Source organism: Arachis ipaensis, chromosome B08 (genome assembly GCF_000816755.2).
Source record: "Arachis ipaensis cultivar K30076 chromosome B08, Araip1.1, whole genome shotgun sequence".
Taxonomy (NCBI): domain Eukaryota; kingdom Viridiplantae; phylum Streptophyta; class Magnoliopsida; order Fabales; family Fabaceae; genus Arachis; species Arachis ipaensis.
In genome coordinates, this window is record NC_029792.2 from 85,475,116 (window position 1) to 85,492,292 (window position 17,177).

The 17,177-nt window shown below is 35.2% G+C and overlaps 2 long non-coding RNA genes across 2 annotated transcripts in view; both read left to right on the forward strand.

The window, feature by feature from the left end:
- LOC110265953 lies at positions 2,326-11,578 on the forward strand. Its single transcript, XR_002352658.1, has 3 exons — positions 2,326-2,371; positions 8,420-8,615; positions 11,526-11,578. It is a non-coding gene; the product is annotated as an uncharacterized LOC110265953 (long non-coding RNA).
- The window catches only part of LOC110265954, a 3,711-nt gene continuing 983 nt past the window's right edge, over positions 14,450-17,177 (forward strand). Inside the window, exons 1-2 of the long non-coding RNA XR_002352659.1 lie at positions 14,450-14,708; positions 14,836-15,031. This is a non-coding gene — a long non-coding RNA (uncharacterized LOC110265954). The remainder of the gene's footprint in view (positions 14,709-14,835; positions 15,032-17,177) is intronic.

Sequence of the window (17,177 nt, forward strand, 5' to 3'; positions counted from 1 at the left end):
ATAGAATGGAACAAAGCAAAGATTGCAATTATAGAAAAGATAACACACAAGAATAAACATTTATGGTTAAATAATGTAACCATGTAAATAAGCTCAAAATCTCACAGGTTGTGTGTTCTTTGGCTCAAAACCCATGTTCCAAATACAACTTCAAGCAAGTTTTAACACAAAAATTTTGATTTTAAATTAGTGATAATTTTTCAAAAATAGGGTCTTTAAAAAGAAACTTATTATTTCTCAACCAAGCAGTAGCTAAATGCATAAAATCCAACAAACATGAAATTAAACATGCAAATGCAATAATGAGCAAAGAAAATAAAACAATGGTGTTGAAAAGAAGAAAATAGCTAACCTATGGAGATCGATATCGACCTCCCCACGTTTAAAGATTGCACCGTCCTCGGTGCATGCTAAGAGGTGCAAGTGGATGGGGGTTGTGGTTCCTCAGCTGGGGCTCTTTTTATTTCTTTCCTTGCCGCGGTTTGGGAGTAGCTTTCTCGTTACCCTTCTTGGTGGCCATCCTGAAAAGGGAAAAAGAAAGTAACTTTTAAAGCTAAGGGTTAGAGCAAGGAAGAGAGCGGGAAAGATAGTAATCAATGAACAATAAAGAAGAATGACGTTAACACATGGTCATGACTACACGTGAAAAGTTCATCAATGGAAATATGGCAAGTACATGTGATGACAATTAAATGCAAGATGTTTATTGGCATGCTGGCAAAGGCATGAGTAGCATAGATCAAGCATTCAATGTCCAAGTTAGATTACCATGTCTTTCAAACTAACAACATGTTTGTAATAACAATTATATTATATAATAAAATATAGAAAAGGGTTTTGTGAAAAGTACGCATTTAGAGTAGTAGATAGAAAGAAATCGAAAAATAGTGCACAATGCCATACGGGCTTTTTCACAAACACATAGCAAGCATGGTGAATAAGCTATTAAAAGTATTAAATTGAGCATGCAAGCAACCCTCTAAAAAGTAATATATAATTGTCAAACAATTCCTTTAATAATCCACAGGCAAAGTAAATAAATTTCTAACACCAATAAAAATGATGCAATGAATGAAGGTATGCAAATAAATTAAATAAAACAGAATTGAAGAGAAAGAAAATAAGAAAGGAAGAAGAAAGAAATAAGAAAAGATAAAAAATAAGGATTTGGAAAAAAAAAATATAAGATATTTTGGCAGATTTGGATGAGCTGTGTGTAACATCCCACATTTTTGAAAACCTAAATATAAATAAATTGTGATTTTATCTTGTTAAGTTTAAATTTTGTAATTTTAGAAATTATTTTGTTAGAAATAATTAATTAAAGTTTCGGCGATAGAAAAATAATAAAAAGTTATATCATTTAATTTGAGTAATTATTATTGAGTTTAAACTATATTTTATAAAAATGTCATTAATATGTTTATTTTATAATTTAAATTAGAAATAATTAATTGAACTTAGCAATATGTTGATAAATAATGTTCTTAAATATTTTTAAGAGAATATATTTGATTTTAAAATTACTCTACCTTCCAATTTTATCAAAATATCTATTCATATCTATCTATATTCTTTTATAAAATCATAATTTCTAAACCTAATTTCCCTAATTCACAAACCCTTACCCCCCTTTTCTCCCAAAACGAAGACATACACACACGGAAGAGAGGAGAGCTTCTGAGAGAGCTGAGGAAGAAGAGAGAGCTTGGAATCGGAGGGGAAGAAGCCGCACTCTATGCCGTCCAGTTGCGCTGCTACTGCGCCACCGTCGCGCCCAGCTCGCCGCCGTCCTCCATGCGTTGCCGCCACTGTTTGTAGAGAGGAGAGGAGTCGTGCGTTGAGAGCCATCGCGTCTTGCCGCCAGGGGTTTCATCGCAGCCAACCCGTCGCCGCCGTCGGAAACAGAACCACGAAGAGGAGAGGAGAAACGATGTTGGGAGGAAACTGAGCTGCAAGCCGCTAACCGAGAAGAAGCTATCTTCATCACCGCGATGGAGTCGTCCTTGCTAACGCCGCGCACCACCGTAAGCGCTGCCGTCGAAGGGAGCTCGCTGTCACAGTTTAATCACCATCAGACTTGAAGGGAAGCGCCACTGATATTGCCCGACAGCAGCTTCCCCTGCATTCCCAATTCCATTTTTGAAACTGTAACACTCTTGCTCGTGCTCTGCTTCCCGATTTTATTTCTCTACTATATTTTAATTCTGAATACAATAGTGTATGTTCATGTTTTGTATTGTTGTCGCCATCGTCAATCTGGATCCTAGTCGTCCCCATCGTTCATGCCCCTTGCTGCCCCTGTTTCTCTATTGCTATTATTTGGAGTACCAGCATTGATGCTATTATGAATCTGTTAGAGTTGCTATTGGTGAGTCTGATGCTACTTTAATTCTGGATTGATCTTTTCCTTGATCATTATCTATTTACACATTTTTTGTCACTGCTATACTTGTTCTGAGTCGATCCCGGTATGTGTGATGAGTATTTTGGTGAAAAATAAATTTCTCCCAAAACACACAAATCTAACCGGCAAGTGTACCGGGTCGTATCAAGTAATAAAAACTCACGGGAGTGAGGTCGATCCCACAGGAATTGAAGGATTGAGCAATTTTAGTTTAGTGGTTGATTTAGTCAAGCGAATCAATATTTGGTTGAGTGTTTTGTGATTTGCAGAAATTAAATTGCATGGAAGTAAAGAGAACAGGCAATTAAAGTGCGGAATCTTAAAGAACAAGAAATTAAATAGCAGAAACTTAAAATGCAAGAAATGTAAATAGCGGAATCTTAAAATGCAAGAAATGTAAACGGCTGGAATTGTAAAGGGAATTGGGGCTTGGATTTAAACAAGGAAAAGTTAAATTGCATTAAACAGAAGAGTTAAAGGGAATTGGGATTGAATCGGATCCGAAACAGAAAAGTAAATGGACATATAAAGCAATAAACAGAGAATTGAACTGGGAAATCAGATCTCAGGACCCAGAAACTAGAAAACCAAGTCTAGATCTCAATGCCTTCCTAGATCCAACAAGAAATTGTAGTTGAAATTCAAAGAAAATGGATGAAGAGCAATTAACAGAAATTGAAATCCAATCAAGCAGTAAATAAAGCAGTGAGATCCAAGGTTTAGATTGAAACAGAATTTCTTCAATTCTCCAACCCAAAATCCAAGACAATTGTAATTGAAATTGAAAGCAATAAAACTGAGAGGAAGAGAAGTGAATTCTCCTTCCCCAAGACAAAGAAATTAAAGATCACTCAATATCAAAAGCTCTCCGAAAAACTATTATGAAAATTCCCAAAAGAAAGCTCCCCAAAGAACTTGAATTCTATCCTATTTATACACTTTCTTCAAATGATCTTCAACCCTTGAGTTGGGCCTTTGCTCTTGGTGGAATTGGGTTGAAAGAGGCCTTGGTTGATTGCTCTTGAAGTTTGGAGAAGAACCAAAACGAACCAATTGAACCGGATTTGAGTTTTGCAAAAGTTGGACCAAAAGTTTGAGCAAAATTTAGGGGTCTAACTTTTGCTCCAACTTTTCATATCAGCTAACACCACTTTGCTGATACCAACGTTGGTGCCAAAGTTAGGGGTCTAACTTTGGCCCTAACCCAAGTCACCGAGTGTTGATGCACTCCTAAGAGCTTACTAATCCAAGCAGATCCTAGTACAAAGACATCACAGGCATATATTTTAAAGTTCAAGCTATTGGTGTCCAGCTTTGTTTCTTTTTGTTTCCTTCTGTTCTGCCACTTTTTGGCTATCTCTTTTCTTTCCATCTTTTTGTTTTTATTTCTAACCAAGGAATTTTTTTATTTAATTGAGATTCAAAGACAGTTGGCCACTCTTTACTTAGAAGGAGATATCCTAGCTCTTTATTCAATAAAAGTGAGCTATTATACAACCACACACATACCACCACTTACTTTTATTCTACTTCTATCTAACAGAGATCATCTTGCTTCACATTCAAACTTTTCTTTTATTGAACTTAAAGGTGCAGGGGATAACACATGCTTCTTGTCAAGTGAAAGTAAACACACAGGCACACACATAGATTAGCTTACTTATTTTAAGAGAAACAAACATGATGCAAAGACTATTAATTATAATAACTACTTAAAGATGCAAAGACAACTTAAAACAGACACAATGCATGCTTTTTCTTTGTAGTGATGAACAAGGAGCAAGTCCACCTTTCATTTGTCAGGCTTTTTCTTTCTTCTTTCATACACCTGGTTGCTGGTGTTCCCAGTGTTCATGTCTGTTGTCTGTTGACCCCGCCAGAAGCCAGCCTTATTCATAGCCTCTTCCACTCTATCTTCAAGCCCCATGGCCCTGCTTACTTCTACCTCACTTCTCTTTTTGAAGAATTCATCAAAAGTTGGGAATGCCGGATCCATGTTGTGCAAATGTTCTCCAATATAGTTCAGTTTGATTTGGCTTTTGATGTTGTAATCGGCTTGTACTTCATACCTTGCATCTTGGAGTGTTGTGAACTCTTTGAGAGCCCTCAAATTTTCAGCTTGCATTTGTTCCAACTTACCAAAAGATTCATGAGATTGAAAAGCATGTTCTTCTTGCATCACAAGGAATCTTGACTCGAATTCACTTATGGATTCTCCTCTTCCATTGGAACTTTAGCCTTTGCACACAACCTCCAAATGGTACTCGGATAGTACAACCAAGATCTGGCCGAATTCTTCTCAGCCAGTTTTTGAATGTCTTTTGCAAGGATTTCATGAACTCTTATCTCTCCTCCCACAATGATGCAATGCAGCATCACGGCTCTCTCCCTGTTAACTTCTGAGGTGTTCACTGTGCCCAGAATTGATCTTTTCATCAACTCATACCATCCTTTTGCTTCCGGGGTGAGGTTACATCTCTTAAGGAACTTATATCTGTTCTTGTCATCTCCTTCCCACTCTGAGTTCTCAAAACAAATGTCTCTCACAATCTCCTCATAATCCTGATCCTCATTCAATCTTTGTTGGTATCCCGGTTCACTAAAGCGGACTGACTTTAGTTTCAAGACTTTCTTGATTGCTTCCGGGCTAAAGTCTACTTCCACCCCCTGCACATAGCTCTTGTACGTTGGGGGCTCACGCATGTCATGCCTTGGGACATTTGCATAGAACTCTCTTATGATATTGGCATTGATTCGGATGGCTGGTGATGCAAGTTCCTCCCACCTCCTCTTCTGAATTTTGTCCTTCATTTCTTGACATCCATCATCCGGCAACAAGAATGGAATTTCAGGATAGATTCTTTTCTCGTTCATCCATTGAATTTGCATTTGATGAAACCAAGACTTGAATCTCCGTTGGTCATATTCATGTGTGTCTTCCTCCACTATGGGATCTTTCCCTTTTCTTCGTTTGGTTCTTGAGGAGGAGGCCATGGTCACTTGGTTGGTTGAGAAGGAGTGTGAAGAATGTTGGAGAGTTTGATGTGTGTTTGGAGCAAAAAGAAATTGAGACCGAACTTGCTATGACAAGAAATGATGAAGAGAAGTTTAAATGATTGGAGTTTAAAGTACGAGAAATGTTGCACAGAGCTTGTTATGTTGAGGGGTGATGAAGGGAGTGAAGTTTCCAAGGTTGGAGTGATTCGGTCATGTGCATGGCTTGAAGGTGGTATGCTTTTAAATGAGCAATGAAGGGTTGGGATGCAATTAGACTTATGGAGATCAAAGGAAAATGAGTATCTTCCTCCAATTAGTGAGATTCAAATGTTAAATTTTCATAAGAATTGTTTTCATCATACTTTCTTTTTCTCCCCCCTCCCTTTTTTTTTTCATGAAGGATCAATTGTATCCCTAAATCGGTGCACCAAGGTTTGATGAACACCAAACTTGTTTCTTGTCAAAGGGTACATCACAATTAATGCCTTCATTACCGGAAAAGAATTTTTCCCTTTATAAGATTTTGGAAAACAACAATTGTATGATTATTGATGCATGAGTTTCTACTTTTCATGAAGCTATGTGGACACCAAACTTAGTGTTTGGCCATATGCTTTGTCAAGATACTCCAAACATGCAAAATGGAATTATTTGTGACATTGGTTTAGTGTGCTTGAAGGCACACCAAACTTAGCATATGTTTCAAAATAGTGCATGCAGTCAATGGACATGTTCATGAAAAGAGAAAAGAATTCATGCTCAATTGATCATAACTTATTGAATTTAAAATGACATGAATTTTAAAGCATGGGTTGCCTCCTATGGAGCGCTCTTTTATTGTCATTAGCTTGACATTGAGGCTTTCCTTTATGGTGGTTGGTGCTTGTAGGGCCTCAATTTGTCTCCTCTGACTGTGATCCTCTTCTTTGTTTTCTGGTGTTCAATTTCAGCATGCTCTAATGAGAGTATGTTGCTGACAGTGTAGTAATCCTCGGTTTGTTGATTTGCCCCCAGCTGTTGATATATCAGTTGCACTTTGTCACCTTTGGAAAGCCCCTGTGTTGGAATCTTTCTATTCTTCCAACCCCTTTTTGCTTTGTTTCTGCGTTTCATCTTTCCTTTTGTTGATCTTTCTTTTCTGGCCGTAGGTTTTCCTTGGGGGCCTCTCTTTTCAGTGGCTAATACTCTAATACCCTCTTGGGTTTCTTCATCAGTCTGCACAATCTTTAGCATTGGGATGTTGCTGTGACCTTCCTGGTCATTTTTCATATAGTCTTTCTTCTCCTTGCTAAATTGTGCTTCTGGTAATACTTTCAGAGTGACACTCTGGTCATGCATCCTGAGAGTTAATTCCCCTTCCTCTATGTCTATGATAGCCTTAAGTTCAAAATTGTTAGCATTGACATTTGGAGCCAAGATGCTGCTCCCACAATGTCTAGGATTTGCAAAGGTATAGGAAGCCAAAACTCTCCTCTGGGGTGGGTTGTCATTGTTGTTGTCTTCTCCACCTGGTGGATTGGTTGAATGTTCCTCCATCTCTTGGAATTCTTCGTCTGATTCCTCTTCTCCCACAATATTTTTCCCTCTTTCAGCTCTTCTTAACCTCCTGAGAGTTCTTTCGTCTTGTTCATGAAAATTGGGTATGGTTCTTCTTGTACCTGACATACAAGCAGAGCATGAGAAATGCACAAAACCAGTGACATTTCAATTTACTGCTAGATTGAAGTGTTAGTTAGTTTAAGCAAAAAATCAAACAGTTAGTGGGTTAATCAAAATTAAAGAGAAAATGCTTGATCTAGATCACCACTTCACTTAATCATTGTCAATCTAATCAATCCCCAGCAACGGCGCCAAAAACTTGATGAGTATTTTGGTGAAAAATAAATTTCTCCCAAAACACACAAATCTAACCGGCAAGTGTACCGGGTCGTATCAAGTAATAAAAACTCACGGGAGTGAGGTCGATCCCACAGGGATTGAAGGATTGAGCAATTTTAGTTTAGTGGTTGATTTAGTCAAGCGAATCAAGATTTGGTTGAGTGTTTTGTGATTTGCAGAAATTAAATTGCATGGAAGTAAAGAGAACAGGGAATTAAAGTGCTGAATCTTAAAGAACAAGAAATTAAATAGCAGAAACTTAAAATGCAAGAAATGTAAATAGCGGAATCTTAAAATGCAAGAAATATAAGCGGCTGGAATTGTAAAGGGAATTGGGGCTTGGATTTAAACAAGGAAAAGTTAAATTGCATTAAACAGAAGAGTTAAAGGGAATTGGGATTGAATCGGATCCGAAACAGAAAAGTAAATGGACATATAAAGCAATAAACAGAGAATTGAACTGGGAAATCAGATCTCAGGACCCAGAGACTAGAAAACCAAGTCTAGATCTCAATGCCTTCCTAGATCCAACAAGAAATTGTAGTTGAAATTCAAAGAAAATGGATGAAGAGCAATTAACAGAAATTGAAATCCAATCAAGCAGTAAATAAAGCAGTGAGATCCAAGGTTGAGATTGAAACAGAATTTCTTCAATTCTCCAACCCAAAATCCAAGACAATTGTAATTGAAATTGAAAGCAATAAAACTGAGAGGAAGAGAAGTGAATTTTCCTTCCCCAAGACAAAGAAATTAAAGATCACTCAATATCAAAAGCTCTCCGAAAAACTATTATGAAAATTCCCAAAAGAAAGCTCCCCGAAGAACTTGAATTCTATCCTATTTATACACTTTCTTCAAATGATCTTCAACCCTTGAGTTGGGCCTTTGCTCTTGGTGGAATTGGGTTGAAAGAGGCCTTGGTTGATTGCTCTTGAAGTTTGGAGAAGAACCAAAAACCTCATGAAATAGCATGAATTCATACATGGTTGATTAAATCAAAGGAAACATGAAAATCTACTCAATTAGCTTGCTTATGGTTCAAGAAAGTGCATAATTCTAATGAAAACAAAAGAAAAAGACTAGTTAAAATAGGCTAAGATGACTTGTCATCAATGTTCCTTTTCTTGAGATCTCCAGGGCTGTGATTGCTCTTAATTTCCATCCAATTTGAATCCTTTGTTTGGTTACAACCCCGGTCACTGCCGTGAAGATTAACAATGCTGCAGTTCCGGTTGCTACCTTGCCATTCCGGTTGCGTGACAGTCACTGCTGCTGCCATGAAACTAAAAGGGAATGGAATTGTTACGTTAAATTATGCAATTGTGACATCGAGGTAGGGGGTTTAAAATGATTTTAATTTAAGAATGCCTACAAGGTTTATTGAATAACGACAAATAGATTCAATAGCTGTGAGTAATTGATTGACTATGTGAATATTGAATTGTGGCTGAAATTGTGATTGGAATGGTTGAGATTGTGATCTAGAATTGTTGATTAATGATATTGATTGATTGTGTGGATTGGGAACTGTTTGATGACTAATTGTTGAGAATTCCTGAATTTTAATATGTTGGGTTTGTTGCCGTTGAGATGTTATTTTATTTATTGTAATGTTAATGACCTTGGTTGGTGGTTGATTTGGAATTGGTTTTGAGGGGTATTGAAGGGTTGGATTTTGAATACTAAATGGTTTGCTGAAAATCATGTTCTCTTGAAATTAAACGGCAACTTTGAAAGTGATTCAGTGACTCTATAGTGACTGAAATGATATGAATTTAAGTGTTAAGTAAATTATATTAAGTGTAATTGTGAAAACTCAATTTTGAAGGTTTTGTATCAACTAGAGAATTAGTTATGATTTTTTCAAAGTTGAATGCTAAAATCTTATTTTCTGCATAATTTCTAAACTAAGTCAGCAACTTTGAAAAAGCTATAACCAGTTCTGTGATTATCGGAATTGCGTGGAACCAAGTCCGGATCAAGCTTGGGAATATAGGGAGATGGACTGGTGAATTTTAGACTTTTTCATTAAGTTTATGATTTATGGTGAATTTTTGAATTATAGATGTCAAATCTGGTTTTTCTGCAGAACGTTTAACACAGCAGCAACTTGTTTCCTATATTAAAAATTCTCCATCTTGAATTTTGAAATGGAATAAATTTTAAATAAAACTCTGGTCCTAGTACTTTAATTTCAAAAAAAGTTAGAATTGTTAGAGTTGTGGGTTTAAAGATATGAATTTTTAAAGTAAGATGTATTATGCAGTAAAAGTCAGGTTTTGTTTTCTAAGTCAGTAACTTTGAGACTTTATAATTTTTAATTCTGGAATGATATTTAGATGCAACCAATTGGAGGTGAAATTTGAGTATGTTTAGTATATATGATTCAAATTTCAGGGTTTTTCATGTTTTAATAAGTGAGTTATGGGACTTGGAAGAGGTTGTGTTCAATGATTTGTAAAGCAGAATTCTGCAGAAAATTATCTAACTTCCAAGCTACGTAACTCCTTCATTAAAAATGGTATGACCCTGGAGCCAATTGAGAAAGAAATTTGGATGAGCTAAGTTTAACCACATTAATTTTGAAGGTAGTTGGATTTAATTTGGATTTTATATGAAATTTCAAATGTTGTATGGTGCTTCTGTCTTCTGGTTTTAAACACTGCAGAACAGTCATAGTTTTGCTTATATTCCCAAAGCTAGATTCAGAGAAAAATTATGAATTTTAGTTTAATAGAAAGCTTAATCCGAGACGGTCGCATGGATATAAAGTTTGCGTGATTCCGAATTCATTTGATATTTTAAAAACAAAATGGAAATCAGGCTGCCAGGTTGTGTTGACAATTATTTTGGATATGGAATTTAAGAAATAGATTTTCTATACTATTATCAAATGTTTTTGAGAATATATATTGTTGTGGCAACTGCTGAAAGAGGCTGATGAAATGTTGAGAAAGAAGGAACCCGTAAGGGTGGCTAAGTCTTATTTTTAAAGGAGATTATGTCCAAATTTTTATAAAAGTAAAAGGACTTAATCAAAATGAATACTTGAGACTTGTTTAACGATAATAACTTTACTGATTCTTTTGAGAAAATATATTTGGTTTATAAAGTTGCTAGCAAGGACATGGGTTTTGTCCCACTTGCATATTTACAATTACAAAAGAGTAAAGAGATAAAGAGAAAAAGAGTAATATAGATACAGATGAAAGAGTATTCAGAGAAAAGTAAAGAGATACAGAGAATAGAACAACTAGAGTAGAGTAAAGAGATGCAGAGAAAAGAGAAACCAAAGCAGAGTAAAGAGATATTTGTATATATATATATTAGTTGCTTGATGCAACCCAGAGCTATATTTATATATATTAGTTGCTTGATGCAACCCAGAGCTATATTTAATATATATTAGTTGCTTAATGCAACCCAGAGCCTCTGTAGGAAAACTAAGTTACCTACAGCCATTTTCCGCTTCCCCAGAGCAGAGCAGAGTATATATATATTTTCCTGCAGTAAGCAGAGGCTGTCTCAAATGAGCGGCTATTATCATATGCGCATTTATTTAGGAACGGAAAATCGTGTTCGGGAAATCGGGATTACTCGTGATCGGATAAATGTCGGGATTGCGGGCAGCCAACCGACACATGAGCTCATGGCCTGTACTAGGACTAGACATTCATCATATGCATCTATGTAACATTGTTTGGGTGTGTATATTGTAATTGGTTTGCCTATGTGAATAATTCTGTTTAACTGCTAATTGCTATACTTGATGTAATTGCTCTTGATTGTGTTTGTATCTGATTAGCTGGCTTGTAGTGAATTGGGTGTTGATTGAATTGCTTGGGCCTAAGGCCGTGATTGGTTTGTGTTTGAGGTTTAGTAAAGTATGAAAGATTAAGCTGGTTCGGTATAGACTTAATGAACCTATGCTTGGAACAAATTAGTCATTCATACAGTCTAGGAAAACTTTTAAGGCATATATAAGGTAAAATATGGGTTTAGGATTTTGGATAATTAATTGATGCTTCTAAAGAAGGTTTTAGATTTTTGAAAGTTGAGCCATTGGTTTTCAGAAGAAGTTTATATAAGGCGAGCGATGAATACTGCGAATGAAAGTAGTTTTCTTTTCAATGTCTCTAAATGAAATTAACTATTTGCGCTTTATTCTTCACTTTCATGGCATTCTCGACCTCTACTGAGAACATGTAGTTTGGTTCTCACCCCAGATTTTTCACCCTTTCAGCGACAGGTTTGAAGACGCAATTTGAAGCTGCGAGCGATCAGTAGGCTTTCTTTATGGTCTTAATTGCTTTCACAGAGTCCCCTCGCTATTGTCCTTTGAGATTTTATTTTACATAGAGAGGTAGGTTTAGTATATTGTATTTGAGTTTTATTTGGTCTCTTTTGTATAAGAATTATTATCAATAATATTTATGTGATTATTATTATTTTTGAATGTTTGAATTATGACTTTAATGAATAAAAAACAAAATTTTCTGGAAGTTTCTTAAAACTGAAACGCGAACTCGATACAAAGGCTTGATAATTAAGTAGTTAATACTAGAGAAGGTTACGTAATGTTCTTTCTAGTGGAAATAACCTGACTTAAGCAAGGTATTTTTCTGGACGGGACGTTACAATATGGTATCAGAGCACTCCTTCCTGTAGAGCCTTGGGAGTGGACTGACTATGCTTCATTGCATACTTTGAGTGTCTGTCATGCTTTATAACTTGTTCTGATGATAAGAGTTTGTGTTTTATATGCATGACTGTCTGATGATTAACGCTATTAGTTTACCGTTGCATATCTCATGGTATCAAGTTTGGGCAACTTAATACTAATGATTTATGTATATGGAACACTAATGGGTTATCATAGACGAAATAGAAGTGATAGATTAACGCGAGTTACGAGGTTTTGGGGACGTTAGAGACTAAATTGTAGAGATTAGTTCCGTTTTGACATATGCTCTTTATTCATGCTTAGCATTATCTCTTTCTCTACTACTTGTATTCGAATTTCTAGTTTTTGATCTCTTTCTTGCTAACCTTGCATTATCATTCGTGCATATCCTTGCTTGACTCTGTATCTAGTTGTTGTTTGAATCTTTTGAAACATTTATCCTATACCTTAGCAACTCTATGCTCCTTGCTTTGAACTTGGATTTATTTTGGTGCAACATATCATTTCTTGTAATTTCCTTCTTGAGTACTTGTTTCAAATTCTCTTCGAGAAAAATTTCAATTTAAATCTTTTCTTACTTGACTGTATCCACAACCCTTACTTAAATTTTGATGGGATTATTTTTAATTCAACCTAGACTTTCTTACATAAACTCTGAAGCTTCTTTATGTAGTTTAATCTTGTTTATCTGTGATATACCACTTATCTTTTATTGATTTATAGAAAATTTTATTTCAGAATTTATTCTTTAAATAGAAGCTGATTTTCTGCCAACTTTACTATAATTCTATAGCTATGTACTTAAGTATCCTCCAAGACTTTTAAAGAAAATATTTCGCGCTTAACATCAAACAAGCTTTAATTTACAAACCCTGCATGATTTGTTTATTAAATCGATATAACATATTATTTATACTAAGTTTAGTACTTTTGGAAAATGTTAGATTTATATATATTCTTTTGAAAAAGATAAACTATTTTCCTCTATTTCAAGTTGAAGTTGTTTTAAATTGTTGTTCTATTTTTCTTAATAATGTTCATACCGAAACTCTTCGATTCAAAATTTCTTCCTAAACTTTCAAAATTAACTCTCCTTATGATATATTTCATTGCTTATATACATCCTTGTTTGTTGATAATCTTACGTATTCTTTCAAATCCTTGCGAAATACCATCCTTCTCCAACTGTGAACCGAAGTATTCTCCTGATTTTTCGTAAATACCGTTGTGCCATTTGTCCTTCTCTTCTCAAGTTTCGTATTGCTTATACGATAGTTCTTAGGGACGCGATTTGTGTGTACGGAAAGTGAATCTGGTCAATATACGAAGTTATAAGGAGTTGTGGAGTTTCGAGGCGACGAAAAGTGATCATGCTTTATTAAGAGTTCTGAACGAATATTGTGCCTATTTGATTTTGGATTTTGAAATTTGGTTTGCATCAAGCTATTTTTATCAACTTTTGTATCACCTAATATATTTTCTTCTATGTTTATGTGATATGCTTTTCTTGGTATCTTTAAAATATTCAAAAGGGGATGTGAATATGAATCTTATCTCCATCTTATATCAATTTTCGAGGGCGAAAATTTTTGTAAGTTGTATAGAATGTAACATCCCGTATTTTTGAAAACCTAAATATAAATAAATTGTGATTTTATCTTGTTAAGTTTAAATTTTGTAATTTTAGAAATTATTTTGTTAGAAATAATTAAATAGATTCGGAGATAGTTTTATTTTGAATCAATTAATATTTTTAAGTAATTTTATTATAATAGAATATTTTGTATAATTTTAGTAATGGAAAAATAAGAAAAAATTTGTATAATTTAATTCAAGTAACTTTTATTCTGAAAAGGTCTTAAATATTTTTAAGAGAGTATATTTGATTTTAAAATTACTCTACCTTCCAATTTTATCAAAATATCTATTCATATCTATCTATATTCTTTTATAAAATCCTAATTTCTAAACCTAATTTCCCTAATTCACAAACCCTTACCCCCCTTTTCTCCCAAAACGAAGACATACACACACGGAGGAGAGGAGAGCTTCTGTGAGAGCTGAGGAAGAAGAGAGAGCTTGGAATCGGAGGGGAAGAAGCTGCACTCTATGCCGTCCAGTTGCGTTGCTACCGCGCCACCGTTGCGCCAAGCTCGCCGCCGTCCTCCATGCGTTGCCGCCACCGTTTATAGAGAGGAGAGGAGTCGTGCGTTGAGAGCCATCGCGTCTTGCCGCCAGGGGTTTCATCGCAGCCAACCCGTCGCCGCCGTCGGAAACAGAACCACGAAGAGGAGAGGAGAAACGATGTTGGGAGGAAACTGAGCTGCAAGCCGCTAACCGAGAAGAAGCTATCTTCATCACCGCGATGGAGTCATCCCTGCTAACGCCGCGCACCGCCGTTAGCACTGCCGTCGAAGGGAGCTCGCTGTCACAGTTTAATCACCATCAGACTTGAAGGGAAGCGCCAGTGATATTGCCCGACAGCAGCTTCCCCTGCATTCCCAATTCCATTTTTGAAACTGTAACACTCTTGCTCGTGCTCTGCTTCCTGATTTTATTTCTCTACTATATTTTAATTCTGAATACAATAGTGTATGTTCATGTTTTGTATTGTTGTCGCCATCGTCAATCTGGATCCTAGTCGTCCCCGTCGTTCATGCCCCTTCCTGCCCCTGTTTCTCTACTGCTATTATTTGGAGTACCAGCGTTGATGCTATTATGAATCTGTTAGAGTTGCTATTGGTGAGTCTGATGCTACTTTAATTTTGGATTGATCTTTTCCTTGATCATTATCTATTTATACATTTTTTGTCACTGCTATACTTGTTCTGAGTCGATCCCGGTATGTGCCTTTTCTTGAGATCTCCAGGGCTGTGATTGCTCTTAATTTCCATCCAATTTGAATCCTGTGTTTGGTTACAACCCCGGTCACTGCCGTGAAGATTAACAATGCTGTTGTTCCGGTTGCTGCCTTGCCATTCTGGTTGCGTGACAGTCACTGCTGCTGCCATGAAACTAAAAGGGAAGGGAATTGTTACGTTAAATTATGCAATTGCGACATCGAGGTAGGGGGTTTAAAATGATTTTAATTTAAGAATGCCTACAAGGTTTATTGAATAACTGCAAATAGATTCAATAGCTGTGAGTAATTGATTGACTATGTGAATATTGAATTGTGGCTAAAATTATGATTGAAATGGTTGAGATTGTGATTTGGAATTGTTGATTAATGATATTGATTTATTGTGTGGATTGGCAACTGTTTGATGACTAATTGTTGAGAATTCCTGAATTTTAATGAGTTATGTTGGGTTTGTTGCCGTTGAGATGTTATTTTGTTTATTGTAATGTTAATGAACTTGGTTGGTGGTTGATTTGGAATTGGTTTTGAGGGGTATTGAAGGGTTGGATTTTGAATACTAAATGGTTTGCTGAAAATCATGTTCTCTTGAAATTAAACGGCAACTTTGAAAGTGATTCAGTGACTCTATAGTGACTGAAATGATATGAATTTAAGTGTTAAGTAAATTATATTAAGTGTAATTATGAAAACTCAATTTTGAAGGTTTTGTATCAACTAGAGAATTAGTTATGATTTTTTCAAAATTGAATGCTAAAATCTTATTTTCTGCATAATTTCTAAACTAAGTTAGCAACTTTGAAAAAGCTATAACCAGTTATGTGATTATCGAAATTGCGTGGAACCAAGTCCGGATCAAGCTTGGGAATATAGGGAGATGGACTGGTGAATTTGAGACTTTTCATTAAGTTTATGATTTATGGTGAATTTTTGAATTATTGATGTCAAATCTGGTTTTTCTGCAGAACGTTTAACACAGCAGCAACTTGTTTCCTCTATTAAAAATTCTCCATCTTGAATTTTGAAATGGAAAAAATTTTAAATGAACTCTGGTCCTAGTACTTTAATTTCATAAAAAGTTAGAATTGTTAGAGTTGTGGTTTTAAAGATATGAATTTTTAAAATAAGATGTATTATGCAGTAAAAGTCAGGTTTTGTTTTCTAAGTCAGTAACTTTGAGACTTTATAATTTTTAATTCTGGAATGATATTGAGATGCAACCAATTGGAGGTGAAATTTGAGTATGTTTAGTATATATGATTCAAATTTCAGGGTTTTTCATGTTTTAATAAGTAAGTTATGGGACTTGGAAGAGGTTGTGTTCAATGATTTGTAAAACAGAATTCTGCAGAAAATTACCTAACTTCCAAGCTACGTAACCCCTTCATTAAAAATGGTATGACCCTGGAACCAATTGAGAAAGAAATTTAGATGAGTTATGTTTAACCAAATTAATTTTAAATGTGGTTGGATTTAATTTGGATTTTATATGAAATTTCAAATGTTGTATGGTGCTGCTGTCTTCTGGTTTTAAAACACTGCAGAACAGTCACAGTTTTGCTTATATTCCCGAAGCTAGATTCAGCGAAAAATTATCATTTTTAGTTTAATAGAAAGCTTAATCCGAGACGGTCGCATGGATATAAATTTTGCGTGATTCTGAATTTATTTGATATTTTAAAAACAAAATGGAAATCAGGCTGCCAGGTTGTGTTGACAATTATTTTGGATATGAAATTTAAGAAATAGATTTTCTATACTATTATCAAATGTTTTTGAGAATATATATTGTTGTGGCAACTGCTGAAAGAGGCTGATGAAATGTTGAGAAAGAAGGAACCCGTAAGGGTGGCTAAGTCCTATTTTTAAAGGAGATTATGTCCAAATTTTTATAAAAGTTAAAGGACTTAATCAAAATGAATACTTGAGACTTGTTTAACAATAATAACTTTACTGATTCTTTTGAGAAAATATATTTGGTTTATAAAGTTGCTAGCAAGGACATGGGATTTGTCCCGCTTGCATATTTACAATTACAAATGAGTAAAGAGATAAAGAGAAAAAGAGTAATATAGATATAGATGAAAGAGTATTCAGAGAAAAGTAAAGAGATGCAGAGAATAGAACAACTAGAGTAGAGTAAAGAGATGCAGAGAAAAGAGAAACCATAGCAGAGTAAAGAGATATTTGTGTGTATATATATATATATATATTAGTTGCTTGATGCAAACTAGAGCTATATTTATATATATTAGTTGCTTGATGCAACCCAGAGCTATATTTATATATATATTAGTTGCTTGATGCAACCCAGAGCTATATTTAATATATATTAGTTGCTTAATACAACC